The 15,132-nt window shown below is 50.2% G+C and overlaps 1 long non-coding RNA gene across 2 annotated transcripts in view; it reads left to right on the top strand.

Moving 5' to 3' along the window:
• The first annotated feature begins 390 nt into the window (after nucleotides 1–390).
• The window catches only part of LOC136793621 (uncharacterized), a 38,705-nt gene continuing 23,963 nt past the window's right edge, over nucleotides 391–15,132 (top strand). For both annotated transcript variants that reach the window (XR_010839218.1, XR_010839211.1), the window contains exon 1: nucleotides 391–544. This is a non-coding gene — a long non-coding RNA (uncharacterized lncRNA). The remainder of the gene's footprint in view (nucleotides 545–15,132) is intronic.

Here is a 15,132-nt window from a genome sequence, read left to right as displayed (position 1 = left end):
GGTCTGGGATGGAGGAAAGGATGGGGCAAGAGTGCGGACAAGGGCTTCCCTCGTGGCACAGTGGTTGAGAGTCCGCCTGCCGATGCAGGGGACGCGGGTTCGTGCCCCGGTCCGGGAAGATACCGCACGCCGCGGAGCGGCTGGGCCCGTGAGCCATGGCCGCTGAGCCTGCGCGTCCGGAGCCTGTGCTCCGCAATGGGAAAGGCCACAACAGTTAGAGGCCCGCGTGCCGCAAAAAGAAAAAAAGAAAAGAAAAAATAATAATAATATATAAATAAATTAAAAGAGGGCGGACAGCCAGTGATGCGCGTGCGCACGGTCGCGCACACTCGCACCTGCGCATGCGCAGACTCGCGCATGCGCACAGTCGCCCCTGCGCACAACGGCGCAAACCGTGTGCGTGCGCAGTTCGTCCAGTCGGCGCCGGCCTCCTGCGATGTTCGTTGAGGTGAAGTTGGCTCCTGGAGCCAGTCTAGTCAGCCTTGAGAATCCTGTGCCGGCTGTTCCTTCTTCTGGAGAGGATGAAGCCACGGAGTCTGCTGAGGTAATGGCCTGGATATTAATTGGTGCTGAGTGACCTCTTTGCGGGAGGCTTCAGGGTTCGATTCATGCTTACACTTAGGGACAGACGAGGTTCCCTCTTCTTGGGGGCCCACGGGGGTGGGGATCGTCAGCTTAGGGCACGTCAAATGTCCTTGGCTACATCCACTACAATTTAGACGCTTCCGATGTTTAATATCTTTCCTCGCGGTGCACACTGAACCTTGGCGGAGAAACTCAACAGTGGTGGTTGGCACATCATGTAAAAAGAAACATTCTCTTATCAATAAAACTCCTGACTAGAATATTCAAGTCTAATCACTATGCAATTTTAATCATCTTCTTTAAACCCCGCCCCCCGGCCTGCCGCTTATCAGGCCCACTGAGTAGCGTCCTGAGGGACCATCACAAAGTCTCTTACCAGGAGCTCCATGGGAGGGATTGACCCCCGTGCTCAAATCACCAGGCCTGAGGCAACCCTACACAGCCAAAGAGGAGTGAGAGAGGGGGGAAGGGGAGCCCACCCTCCTTCTGCCACCTGGATTCCTCTGGGACTCAGGAACCCAGCTGAAGTTGTCTCTCTGCCCTCACATACCCCTCACACACTCAGATTTCCTCCTCAGAGCCTCTTCCTTGCCCAGGTGGAGCCATGGCTGTGTGTGACAGCTCAGTTTCCATCTACCCACCAAATCCAACCTTCTCAATGACCCCATGAAGGCCTGCTTTCTTCAAAGACTCCTTTCCTGACTGTCCTGCCCCTCCTAGACCTCGCACCCCAAACTCACTCTCTCCCCTACCATCGTTAAGGCAAGGCGTTTATTTCCCTCCAATCAGACACAGTGCTTCTTTCCTTGGTGATCTCTTTTACCTGGCTTAAAGGCCACCTCTGGTGTTTACTCAGCGTGATTTCCCCGGACTACAGATATGATGTGTGTAGCAAATAGAAGGGGTGGGAGGCTAAAGGTAGTCGTTACCATCCATGTATGACATTCCTTCCAGCTTTTTTCTTTCCCAGTTCGTTCGTTCACTCGTTCATTCACTCGTTCATTCATTCATCAGTCAGAGCTTGCTCATTTGTCATGTGTCAGGTGCTATGAAAGATAAAGGGCATGAAAGAAAATGGATAAGACATGGTCTCTGCTCTCACGAAGCTCAGAGTCTAGTAGGGCAGGACAGTTACACAAGCAGATAGTAGTGAGTGCAATGCTGAAGCATTACGGGAGCAGTGTGGAGAAGCACTGAACCTGGGTGGGGATGAAGCTGAATTGCAAAGGATGAGGAGGCATTGGCCGGGAAAGGTGGGGTGGGGGACTGGAGATCAAGAGACCGTGGTCTCCCAGGGAGAGGGGACTGCACAAATAAGAGCCTGGAGGCCAAAAGGCACCAGGTGTGTGTTGGGAACTAAAGGTAGTTTAGAGTTGCTGGACCTTAAGGCAGGAAGTGGTGAGCGCTGAGGCCAGAGTTGCTACACACCCAGGGTGTCATCATACTGTAGTCAGTGCCGATGGATCCCCCTGCTGGGGACAGTTTTTGTGACCTTAGACCATGGCCCTGAATGGGTCCCAGAGGCAGGTAAGGGCTGAGCTTGGTGGGCGTTACAATTTGAAAAGGGCCAAAGGACATGAACTTCAGCCTCATGCTAGCCCAGCTCCCTGGAGCTCCCTGGGCCTCACCGTATGTATCCTTCCAGACACCCACCCTCTGGCTCTCACTGTTGTGGCCTCTCCCGTTGCGGAGCACAGGCTCCGGATGCGCAGGCTCAGCGGCCATGGCTCACGGGCCCAGCCGCTCCGCGGCATGTGGGATCTTCCTGGACCGGGGCCCGAACCCGCGTCCCCTGAATCGGCAGGTGGACTCTCAACCACTGCGCCACCAGGGAAGGCCAAGTCCCTCTTTTAACAAAGAAAGACATGGAAGCCTGGAAAAGGGGTTGCCGGCGGTCACACCGCCAGTTAATGGCAAAATCTGCCCATCTGTTCTTCCCTCAAACCCAGCTCCCTACTGGCTGAGTGGACAACACACCCAGCATCCACCCCCTCCTCCCAGCTTCTCTGGGTATTTTCTTTCAGGCTTTCGGGTGTGCCTGAGGCGAATTTACTTAAACCTCTCCTCCAACAGTTCCTGTTTGGTGGGGGTGGGACCTGGGGTTGCACAGTAAGGCCGGAGGAGAGGTTTGTGGGAAATGCACTTCCTTACTCTAATGAGGACGTTTCCAGAAGTCCTCGCTCTCTGGTTGTGGGGCAGGGGCTGGGCACAACACAGGGTGGAAACTGTCGGAGGAGGTTCGGAAGAAGGAGGCCCCTGGGAGACAGACACAGATGTGAGGTAGGAGGGCCCCCCCACGTAACCTCTCGGTCAGGTGTGCTGGCGTAGCCTGGTGTGTGGTCTTGAGGAGAGCACAGAGAGCGGACACCAAACAGAAGGACATCTTGTCCTGTGGCCCTCCCCTTGGTAGTGCCCTCTGGGGGTTAGGGGCGGGGAGGGCAGCATACCAGGAATTATGGGAAGTGATCAGGAGGAGCGGCTGGCTTGCCGCGATGCTAGGGGTGATGCCTGGAAGCCCCTGGTGCATGTGCGGCAGTAGGACGGGGTCACACGTGTATCCGTTCTGTAGATGATCGCCTGCAGGTGTTCACTGTATCCTCGTCCCCTCCCCTTGATGTTGGTCTGTCCTGTGACTTGTTTTGGCCAAAGGAATGGAGCATAACATTAGCAGAAGCTGTAAATGTGCTCGTGTGGTTGAGCTTCACCCTGACACACAGAGCACGTCCTTAGTGTCCACTAGTCCCAGAATTCAGAGACGCGTGGGGCAGATGTGAACATGACCCGCGGTCTGAAGCAGAGCCACCGCAGCCCACTTGCAGGCCTTTGAATGAGAGAGAAATAAACATCACCATCTGAGAGTTTGAGGCTGGCCAAGAGCAAATCCTAGAATACAGGTTCCTTTGTGAGTGACAGAAAGTACAAATGAATTGTGCCGTAAATCAAAAAGGTTTTATTTTCTCACATCGAATGTCCAGAGGTAGGCCATCCAGGGAGTTGTCCAGAGCCAAGATCCTACTAGCTTTCTGGTTCCTCAGAAGCTGTGGCCCTCAGCTTCGTGGTCAAAAGTGATGTGGATGCTCAAGGTGCAACCATCGTGTCCACACTCCAGCCAGGAGGAAGGAGGAAGGAGGGGGAGAAGAGCATACCCATCTCTCTAAAGAGACTTCCCAGAAGTTTTTGCACACCAGAAGTCATTTTCCAAGTATTTACAACATGGATTTCAATTAATCAGAATGGATGCCCTCTGTCAACGACAGGTACATGGGTATCTGTACTTGTGGGTTGTCCTGATCACATCTTTCCACGTACAAATCTCATTGGCCACAGCTCAGTTGCGTGACCACACCTGGCTTCAAGGAACACTGGGCAATGTAGTCTTTATTCCAGACGGCCATGGGCACACTTAGCTACTATCAAAGAAGGAGAGGACCTTTACAGTGGGACAGCTAGCATCTCTGCCACACTATGGAAAGTACTTAAAGCTCTCAGTACAGGTCCACAAACCCTTGCCACAATTTGAAAGACAATTTTTCTGAAAACAAGTATTTTTCAGAAATCATTAGATGGCAAAACTTGACCCGAAGTGTGTGTTTATCCCTCTTGTGAATATTCGTATATTTGCTGCAGAAATATAACGTTTGATCATGAGGTGCTGCCCTGGATCCCTCTAGGGTATTTGTATGTGTGTGTGAGATACACACGCAAGTACAGTATTTCCTGTAAAATCTTTTAAAAGTCTGAATTTGAAACCCATTTGGCTCAGGGGTTTGGATAGAGTGATCATACATCCCAGTTTGCTTGGGATATTCTGGTTTGCCCTTGTCCTGGTGACATTATTAATAGCTCTCCCAACTTTCACTTTCACAATTGCTCAGTTTGGATGATACATTTATAGGGTCAACCTATGGATAAGAGACTGTGAACCTGTACAAACTAAGCTCTCAGTTAAGGGCAGCTGTTATTACTGTTCCCCAGCAGAGCTTCTGTAGTGCCTATTGATATATACAGATATGCTAAAATGTTTCTTCAAGTAACCATTCAGTTCCTCAGGGCTAAACGGTACCCTCCTGCCGGTTTTGTCTCCATTCTTCATGAATTGGCTTCCAAGATAGTGTGGCAGTCAGTTTCATCCCAGCCACGTCTCAGAGAGCACAGGCTTGGAAGCAATGAACACTAAAATCAAGGCAGTTTTACTGAGTCAGGAACATGACTAGCAAATTCTGAACCTTGGCAGACTTTTCTCTCTTCATTCCTGGCGAATTTAAAAAATAGGTCTGGAGATGCCTGTGGATGCAGCAGAATTCCACAGGCATGATACCCTCTTCGCACCTGAGCAGAGATGTAAGGGAAACAGCTGAGTCAAAAGGCCTTTTCTTGCTTTCGTTAATTGTCCTCTGGGTCTCATGGCCAGGATCCCAGCTGTGAGCAGGGCCGGCCCTGGACAAACCCATAGAAGGCCCCCTTGTGTTCTCTTCCCCTCTGCTCCCTTGGCATCCATGTACCCTCTTAGCTTTCCCACCTCGAGGTGCAGAGAAGTGGATCCCAAACTTGGCTGGTCTTCAGTCAGGCCTGGGGTGTGTGCGAAGAGAGATTGCTGAGGCCTGCCCCAGGTCAGTGATTTGGGAGTCTGGCGCCAAGCCCAGGAATCTGTGTTTTAACTATTCCCCTGGTGATTCTGAAGAGCAGCCCAGTTTAAGAAAACACTGCCATGGTGCAATGAGCAAGGACTTTGGAATCAGACGAAGCGGAGTTCAAGTTTAACTTCTGTCACTGTGGCCTGGGGCTGTTTCTAAGCTTCTCTGAGTCTCAGTCTGCCCATCTGTAAAATGTGAAACTTCAGGAATATAATGTATTTTATTTTATTTTTAAAAGAATTAAAAACTCTCCTTTGAATATATAGTTACATTGCATTTTTTAATGCTCAGTGTTTTTATTGTGTTCACGCATGTGGGATCTTAGTTCCCTGACCAGGGATCCAACCCACGCCCTCTGCAGTGGAAGTGTGGAGTCTTAACCACTGGACCGTCAGGGAGGTCCCAATGTATTTTAAATTTAAAAAATTGTTTTTCAGATTGAAAGTCTATTCTTCTTCTCAAACATAAAATCAGACACTCCCCAGGTAGCCCATTAACACACTGGGAGAACCAAGGAGAATCTCATTGCTGAAAAGAACAGGCATAGGCTTGCCTCCCACCTTATCCTCTGCTCCCCTCCCATCCGGGACAGCAAAGGGCAGAGTTCATGACCTCAGGGTGACAACAAAAGCAGATTTGTCTATGCTTGGCAGGTAGTGTGCAGTCAACAAATATTTGTCGATTGCTTGCTTGATTTTATGTTTTTGTTTACCCAATTTCCTCTAAAATCTTGAGGAATCTAATTCTTGTTTGTGGGAGAGGCATGGTGGGAGAGAGGTGAACTGTGGGATTAGATAATATTTTATAGATGGGCTTTTATATTTCTGCTGTATTTGTGTCAATACGTCTCAATGAGAGAGGATGGTCTTTAGAGTCTGATGGATTTGGTGCCAGTTCTTGCCTTCACCATGCGGTCAGGACAAACGACTCTTTTTTTTTTTTAATTAATTTATTTTATTTGTTTATTTTTGGCTGCACCGTGTCTTCATGGCTGTGCACAAGCTCTTTCTAGTTGTGGTGAGCAGGGACTACTCTTGGTTGCAGTGCGTGGGCTTCTCATTGTGGTGGCTTCTCTTGTTGTGGAGCATGGGCTTTAGGCGTGCAGGCTTCAGTAGTTGTGGCAGGCGGGCTCTAGAGCACAGGCTCAGTAGTTGTGGTGCACGGCCTTAGTTGCTCCGCGGCATGTGAGATCTTCCCGGACCAGGGCTCGAACCCGTGTCTCCTGCATTGGCAGCCGGATTCTTAACCACTGCGTCACCAGGGAAGCCCCAAACTAAACTCTTAGTGGATTTACATGGTGAAGGTTTACCTCATCCAAGTCACAGTCCAGTGCAGGGAGCAGAGGACAAGGTGAAGGGTGCTCTGTTCCATGTAGTCACTCAGGGAGCAAGCTCCTCCCATCTTTTTGGCTTCCTGGTACCCTGGGTCATCCAGATAGCGATGGGAAAGGGCATGATGTACCAAGGTTTTTATGGACTAGGACCGGAAGTGGCAAAATCACTTCTGTCCCTATTTCACTGGCAGAATTCAGTGATGCGGTCAGCCTAATAGCAAGAGGACCAGGAAATATAGTTTAAGACGTGCCTAGAAAGAAAAGGAGAAAGTGGATAGTAATGAGCAGTAGAAGGTTCTGCCAGAACCATTCATCAGCTCTGTGACCTTGGGCAAATGCCTTTAACTCTTAGCCTTAGTTTCCTCATCTGTACGATGGGAATGATACACATCTATTGGGCTAGTTATAAGACTTAAAAGAGATATATTACATGCTTGATACACAGTGTGCCCTTGCCTTTTACATACATGGAAGAGCATGTTTTCTTTCCTCTGAGTAGCCCCAAATACTGACTAGTTGAAAGTTTTGGCCTTCAATAAACTTTCCACCAAGCTAGGGGAACACAGATGAGAACACAGCTCCTGTCCCCTGAAGTGGAGGGTTCAGTTTGGATCATCTCCTTTAAGCGAAGCAGTGAGGCGGTCCCTGAATCTTGGGGGAGTTTGTCTTCAGGTGTTTTCATGACATGTGTTAAGGGTTTGCCGGTGTATTACCTTAAAAACGAGAAACGGGCTTCCCTGGTGGCGCAGTGGTTGAGAGTCCGGCTGCCGATGCTGGGGACGTGGGTTCGTACACCGGTCCGGGAAGATCCCACATGCCGCGGAGCGGCTGGGCCCGTGGGCCATGGCCGCTGAGCCTGCGCGTCCGAAACCTGTGCTCCACAACGGGAGAGGCCACAACAGTGAGAGGCCCACGTACTGCAAAAAATAAAAAACAAACAAACAAACAAAACCCAGAAGCATCTGTACTCTAGTTACCTGAAGGAAAGAACCAGAAGACAATGACGTCCATGGCAGCACCAAGCAATTATGTTAATACAAGTAAAAACATTCTGATGACGCTTGGTAGTCTGTTGGAAAGATTTTGGAAAAAGTATTTTCTTCTCTTGAAATCTTTAAGCAAAGGTCAGTTTGTGCCTTTTGGAGTTAGTCAGCACCTCCCAGCCTAGGGGCAGAAGAACGGAAGCTGTTTCTTCTGTGGCCACCTTCTTCTCTCCTGTCCTTTCTTGGAATGGTCCTCCTGCAAATGAGACGCCTAAGGCTTCGTGCCTGAGTTGACCTACCCCAGAGCTATCCTCTGAGGTCTTCTTTATTGGAACATCCAGACTGCTGCCTAACCACTCTGGCCAGGTTGCAGAACATTCTGTGTACTTGACCAGCCAGACCCAGTGAGGACAAGTAGAAGGGGGTGGATGTAGGAGATGCAAGAAGAGGGGAGAATAGCAGAGCGTTGTCATGGGGAGTGGGACATAAATAATGCCTTGTTTCAGAGATGCAGTAATGCCCTGGGTGCTCTGCCCTCCACTGTGTACCCCGTTGGGAGGTTTTGGCAGGGCATGGGGCGTAACCAGAGCTCAGAGCCAGGAGAGGAGAAGGGGGGAGGGCTTGGCAGCCAGATGCTTTCTCTTCCTCTGACTTTTGCTGGGTCACTTACTAATGACAGGGAAGCCAGACTGTGCTTCTTTTCTCCGAATGACTTCCAGCCACATCGCTCCCCAAACTCCAACTGGAGGCCACTCTATTTTTAAATTTCTCTTCGGAAGTAGATTCCAGAATTTCCCTAAGTCTTCCCGTCAGGGGAGCTGCTGATCTCCAGTAAATCCAGGGTCACATAGCTTTCTATACTCATTTGCCTTCAGTTTGCATAAATTAGCATGCCGCCAAAAGCAAGCAACCCCAGGAATTAACACAAAAGGACTCAGCTTTTGTGCCCCAGGGAGGTGATGAGGGAGGCAGCGTCATCCCCAGAGAGAGCGGCAGCCCTGACTTGTTGGCAGGAGGTTCCGTCGTCCCCTTGGCCTGCAGGTCCTCAGCGTGGGCTGGTGGGAGGAGGCATCCTCAGATCTGAGTAAACGTCAGAAGGGAGGGAAGCTGGGGGCAGGGGTGGGAGCAGATGTGGAAGGTCCCAGTGAGACGGAGTGCCATTCCAGTGGAGACGGAGACAGCCCGTGGGGCGGGGACAAAGGGAAGAGGGGAGAAGGAGCAAGAGTGGGTGGGTAAGTAGAGGCAAGTTGGTGGCGAGCACTACATGGCCAGTTAGGAGGGCACACGGTGGACATTTGTTAGCTAGCGAGCTCACGGTCCGAGAGAGCGTGTGGCCAGGCGAGTTTCCCAGGAGCCATTTGCATCCTCTCTCGGCAGGCGCGTGTTAGACTGGGTTTTCTCGCTGGGGTCTGGAAAGTCATCCCTTGGGTCTCTGAGGTGTCCCAGCCTGAAAGTGCAGATGACAGATTTTAAGGTGGTTCCAGATGAGACAGGTGACAGCAGGACAGGACTCTGGGTTGTTTTCCCAGAAGGAGGAGCAAGCTACCCCGTCCGCCAATACCGCTCATTTCCCCGGTGGCCGCGACACTCTTGAACCTGAGTGAAGGGCGCTGCCTGGCATAGGAGCAGAGGGAGGTGGAGCGGCCCTCACAGCCCGGGGAGGCTGGCACCTGATGCAGTGCCCACTGTCCTAGGTAACACACCTGTCTCTAAGCCACGGAGTTTACTGACTGCTGGCTGTAGGCTGGCCACTCTCCATAGTGCAGGGTCTGATACCTTCTAAGACCGTGCACTCCGTGGAGTCAGCCCGTGGTACGGTCAGTAGTGTGGACTTGGGTGTCAGACCCCTTGGGGTTTAATCCTGGCTCCACCACTGGGGATCTTGGGTAAGGTATGTGAACACATCTGTGCCTCAGCTTCTTCATCTGTAAAATGGGAATAACACTGACTACTTCATAGAGCTGTGGAGAAAGAACTAAACACAATAATCCCTATAGAAGTCTTAGAACAGCAGCTGTGTGAGAGGAAGGGCTCAATCGATACAAACATTATCATATGCGGCAGCCCCAAATAAGATGCAGTGAAAACGATTGCAGAACTTGGAGAGAAACACGGGGTGGGCTGCTAATTTCTTGGCCCCGTGCCCAGTGTGGCAGCTGCTCATACAATTTCTACCCAAGCTGATGCAGCCACAGCACCAGACCGTGTGGACAAGGGCCAGTCGTGGGGTCTGGCCAACCACAGGCTAGGAAATAACACTGTTAGCTGATGATGGTTCCTTGTTATTTCCCCCTCCCTCCAGCAGGGGAGTATGAAGGAAAAGAAATGGCTCCTGTGTTCGTTTGGCTGGAGAAAGGGACCCCAGCAAGAAAGAAAGGTATGGGACCCTTGGTGACTTGTTTCTACCACTCCCAATAGAGGGCCCCTAGGGAGGGCCTGGCATCGTGGGCAAGAAGGGACTGAACATTATGAATGGTCTCTCTCCATGTCCTGGGCCTCCCATCACTTAGAGCTGGCAGAGGGCTGCTGGAATGAGGGGAGCAGGGACTGTGGAAGGTCACCGTTGTGCCTGGATGCAGGAGAATGACGGATGGACTCGTGACTGTAGGTCTTTATAACAAACATTTATAGAGCCTCTAATATGTGTGCTGCACCTGGGGACTCAGAAACTGTAAGACATGGCCACTCCCCTAAAGGAGGTTACAGGCTGTACTAGTTGAAAAGAATTACTTCAATCCCTTCTTCTCAACACAGCCCTTCACAGGTGCCACTTCTCCCTCTGTCCTGGGCACTTAGACAGCCTTGGGGACTCTCACCGTTGGCCTAAGGTGACTTCCCTGACAGCACACCTGTGTCCCACTCTCAGCTTATCACCGACTTGCAGAACTGCTCTCTGCCCGAAAGCACTGGGCTGGCGGATTACAAAGAGTTCTGAGAGGCTTCTTAACAGGCTGTTCTCCACATCATTACTACTCAGATCCCAGAGCAACGTGCCAGCCGCCTGCTTTTTCTCCAGCCCATGCTCTTCCCTCAAGATCAAGCCGCTGGGAATTCCCTGGTGGTCCAGTGGTTGGGACTCCGTGCTTCCACTGCAGGGGGCAAGGGTTCAGTCCCTGGCTGGGGAACTAGGATCGCACATGCCTCGAGGCACGGCCAAAAAAAAAAAAAAAAAACCTCCGGCTGCTGATGTTATGGGATGTCTCATAGCCCAGCCTGGGCTCCCTACTCTGGGCCCCATAGTCCGCTTGCTTGAAGTGAACGGAGGAAATAGACTGTAATGTAACAGAGTTGTTGTCTCTTGGACCTGGCCTTAAGAGTTGTGTCTTCGGGGCTTCCCTGGTGGCGCAGTGGTTGAGAGTCCGCCTGCCGATGCAGGGGACACGGGTTTGTGCCCTGGTCCGGGAGGATCCCACATGCCGCAGAGCGGCTGGGCCCTGTTAGCCATGGCCGCTGGACCTGTGCGTCCGGAGCCTGTGCTCCGCAACGGGAGAGGCCACAGCAGTGAGAGGCCCGTGTACTGCAAAAAAAAAAAAAAAAAAAAAAAAAAAAAAAAAAAAGAGTTGTGTCTTCTTGTTTTACATCACCTCCAATTTATCCTCAGCCTGACTTCAGTCATCACCAGCCTAAGTTAAATCCTGGATGCCCAGAAAATTTCAAAACTGGCTGCTAGTTGATTCTTGAATTCAGGGAATTCTTGGACTTTGGGATCAAAAGAAGCTACTTGTGTCTGGAGTACAAGGAGGTGGTTGGAGGGGGGCTGGTTATATGGATCCCAACTTGCCGTATCTGTGTTCCCCCCTCCCCCCATCCATCCATCTCTGAAGGCCAAGACCCAGGCCAGGGCTGGGACAGGCCTCTCTGGGCACAAAAACCTGCCAGCATTGATTTCGCTCCTGAACCAAGAGGCCAAAAGGACATTGTGACGGTGAGGCAATGAACGTGAAACAGAAACGAGTGGCTTTAGTTTCAGGAAGTCCGAAGTGGAAAGCAAGTGTTGACATTCTTTAAGACCCACTGTAGGCTGTATTTTGTGCTGCGCTAGCCAGAAGTCTGCTACTTACTTGAAGTAAGACCTTGGGAAAATCCCCTTCCTCTCTAGGCCTCAACTTCCTCATCTGTAAAGTGCATGTGGGATTAGTCAAGATCCTTCTGGGCCTGACCTGATATGGTTCTAGGTGTTCCAGTAATCTGTCACTCAGAGGACAAAGAGCCTGAAGGTATGTGGGGAGAGATGGGGAGGAAGGGACTAAGAAAGGTTCAGTGGGAGTCCCTGTGAGTTTAGCTAACTGATAGCAGAGAGGAAGAGAGGGGAGTAAAAACATAAAGCAAAAATGGGGAAAAGGGAAAAGCGTTTAAGAGTGGGGACTAAGGGGGCCACCAGCATGACCTCAGCGCTCCTCGGGCACATCCGGGCCAGTTTACTTAGTTAGGATGGGGGGTAGGGTTGGGAAGTGGCAAACTGTATTTTCCAAAGAGGGCCACGATGATATTGCCACCCGCCATGTTCTTTGACATCGTGATCTTACCATTTCCCTGTCAAGAGGTGGAGTCTCGTTCCTCTCCCTTCAAATCTGGCCTGGCCTTATGACTTGCTTGTAACCACAGAATGTGGTAGAAGTTATGCTGGGTGACTTCTGAGGCTCAGTCAGAAGCAGCTTCCACTTGGTTATCTTGTGTCACTGGATCTGAGGGAAGCCATCTGACTACCTGAGACCATCATGCTGGAGAGGCCACATGTAGGCATTCCCGTTGACAGTCCCAGCTGAGGCCCACGTACCAGCCGTTTCCCTCAAGGCACCAGATACGTGGAAGAAGCTCCTTTTGACTCTCCAGGCCAGCCTCGCTTGATACCACGAGGAGGAGAAGATTTACCCCGCTGAGTCCTACCCAGATTTCTCATGTAGAAGAATCTATAAAATATAAGAAAATGACTGTTGTTTTAAGCCACAAAGCTTTGGGGTAGTTTGTTATAAAGCAAAAGGTACCGGCACAGGATGGTAGGAGATGTTTAAAAATATGAGCTCCCTTGCAATGAAAAATCCTTAAAAATGTATAAACAAGACTTTAAAGATTTCAGAGATGTGTGAAATTTCAAAATTAATTTGGAAACCAACTTTAAATTTTGCCTATTAAGGACATTACAAACAAAACTACCGTTTTCTGTAGGTCACCGTATTATATATTTGAAAATATATTTTTATCATGAGAAAGGGAGAAAAGTCACTATATCCCACCTGAATGGCTGAAAGGAAAGAGGTAACCAGTATCAAATGTTGGCAAAGATGTGGAACAACCAGGACTTTCATACATTCCTGGTGGGAATTATTATTTCCACAGTCATTTTGGAAGGAAAATAGCTTGGCAGTATAATCAGAAGCTGAACATATGCATATATTCAATTCCATTCCTATGTATATGCCGAACAGAAGTTTTTATATATTTTTACCAACAGATCTGTATATAGATGTTCATAATAGCACTATTTTTATTTTTATTTTTATTTTTTTATTTTTTATTTTTTTTGCAGTACGCAGGCCTCTCACTTCTGTGGCCTCTCCCGTTGAGGAGCACAGGCTCCGGACACGCAGGCCCAGCGGCCATGGCTCACGGGCCCAGCCGCTCCGCGGCATGTGGGATCCTCCCAGGCTGGGGCACGAACCTGTGTCCCCTGCATTGGCAGGCGGACTCTCAACCACTGTGCCACCAGGGAAGCCCAATAGCACTATTTTTAATAGCCCAAAGCTGGTAATAACTTAAATCAATAACAGAATAAGTTGTAGTATCATCACACAAAGGAATACTGGAGAGCAGTGAAAATAAATGGACGATCGCCAGGAAAGTCATGCACAAACCTCATAAATATGATGTTAAGGAAAAGAAACCCGAGTCAAAGAGTACATACTATGTGATTCCACTATGTAAAGTTGGGATTTTTTTTGGTTTTTTTTGTGGTACGCGGACCTCTCTCACTGTTGTGGCCTCTCCCATTGCGGAGCACAGGGTCCGGACGCACAGGCTCAGTGGCCGTGGCTCACGGGCCCAGCCACTCGGTGGCATGTGGGATCTTCCCGGACCGGGGCACGAACCCGTGTCCCCTGCATTGGCAGGTGGATTCTCAACCACTGCGCCACCAGGGAAGCCCTGTAAAGTTGAAAAGCAAACAACATTCATCTGTGGTGTTGGAAGCTAGGGTAGTGGTTACCCTTGAGTGGCTGCAAGGGGGCCCTTCCAGAGTTGCAGGGATGTTCTGATTCTTCGCCAGGTGCTAGTTTTGTGGGGTTGCTTATCTCGTGAAATGTCATCGAGTGGTATGCTTACGATGGCACACTCTCCTGCATGAATGTTATAAATTGACCATTGATCAACATTGGGGTTAGGAACCTCCCCACCCCCAGGTGAAAATCCCTATATAACTTTACAGTTGGCCCTCTGAATCCGCGGTTCCGCCTGTGCGGGTGCACCCAACCACGGACTGTGTAGTACTGTAGTATGTATTTAGTAAAAAAAAAAAATCCAAGTTTCAGTGGACTCGAGCAGTTCAAACTCGTGTTGTTTCAGGGTCAACTGCACTTCAGAATATAATGTTAACAGACAAGGAGGCAGGACATGATCTCAAGGCCAAGGATAGATGTTTAAAAAACTAATTTAGTTTTATGAGAAGCAATATATTTGTTCTTATTTTTCCCTTGAACCAGTGTATATTGCATTGTGGCAGGGTCCTGGGACTGTGAAAGTGTCAGTGGGAAAAGAAAAGAGGGGTGCCGTGGTGAGCATCAGCTGAAGCTGTGGGGAGCAGGCTAGCTGTCCAGGGAAGGCACTTCTCAGCAGCTCCTTGCTGCTGCATTCACAGTACCTGCAAACTGTATCATGTACATGCATGTGCCGATCTAGAAAGGTGTTTCCCAACCTTTCACAGGCTGTGGCACATGTGGAAAATGACATCATTGGAATGGCACACACTGGGGTACCAGATGGGGCTCCTGGCAGCCCAAGCCAAGTGGCCTGGTCCTCCAGGTGCTCCCACGATGAGGGGGGTAACAACCTCAGCACACCGGTGGGATAAGGTCCTCTTACAGAGAGTGTGGGAAGCCATGGGCCTCCATTATCCATTTCACATTCTCTGAACTGGCAAAGGGGAAGAGTCTAGGTTTCCATTGCCCTTCTGCTCTTGGAGAAACCAACTCTGCACACCCCTCGGCCCTGGGTTACAGGTCCCATTTGCAGTCATGAAGATCATGGGGTTCAGGGGAGTTGTGCGGCATTCTGGGTCTCTCCTCTATGCTGTGGCCTTACTTCTATTTCTAGCCTCATTTCCCACCGCACAGCCCGCTCTCTCTGCCGAGCACATTACACCCTGGGCACACTGCAGTTGTCTGTCATCTGTGAACATCTCCCAAGCCCTTCTCCCTCTCCATCACACCATTCCCTGTGCCAGAGCACTCAGCCCGCCATCCCTGTGCTAAGCCCTCCACTTCTCCGTGAAGCCTCTTTCTGTACACTGAGGCCACTACCACGCTGTGATTTGTATTATAGGCGCGCGCGCGCGCGCGTGTGTGTGTGTGTGTGTATTGTATGTGAACATCCTCATGGTCCCGGA

The sequence above is a fragment of the Kogia breviceps genome, chromosome 1 (assembly GCF_026419965.1).
Source record: "Kogia breviceps isolate mKogBre1 chromosome 1, mKogBre1 haplotype 1, whole genome shotgun sequence".
Taxonomy (NCBI): Eukaryota; Metazoa; Chordata; class Mammalia; order Artiodactyla; family Physeteridae; genus Kogia; species Kogia breviceps.
The sequence above is the reverse complement of the archived record's forward strand: the minus strand, read 5'-3'. Positions and strand labels throughout refer to the sequence as shown.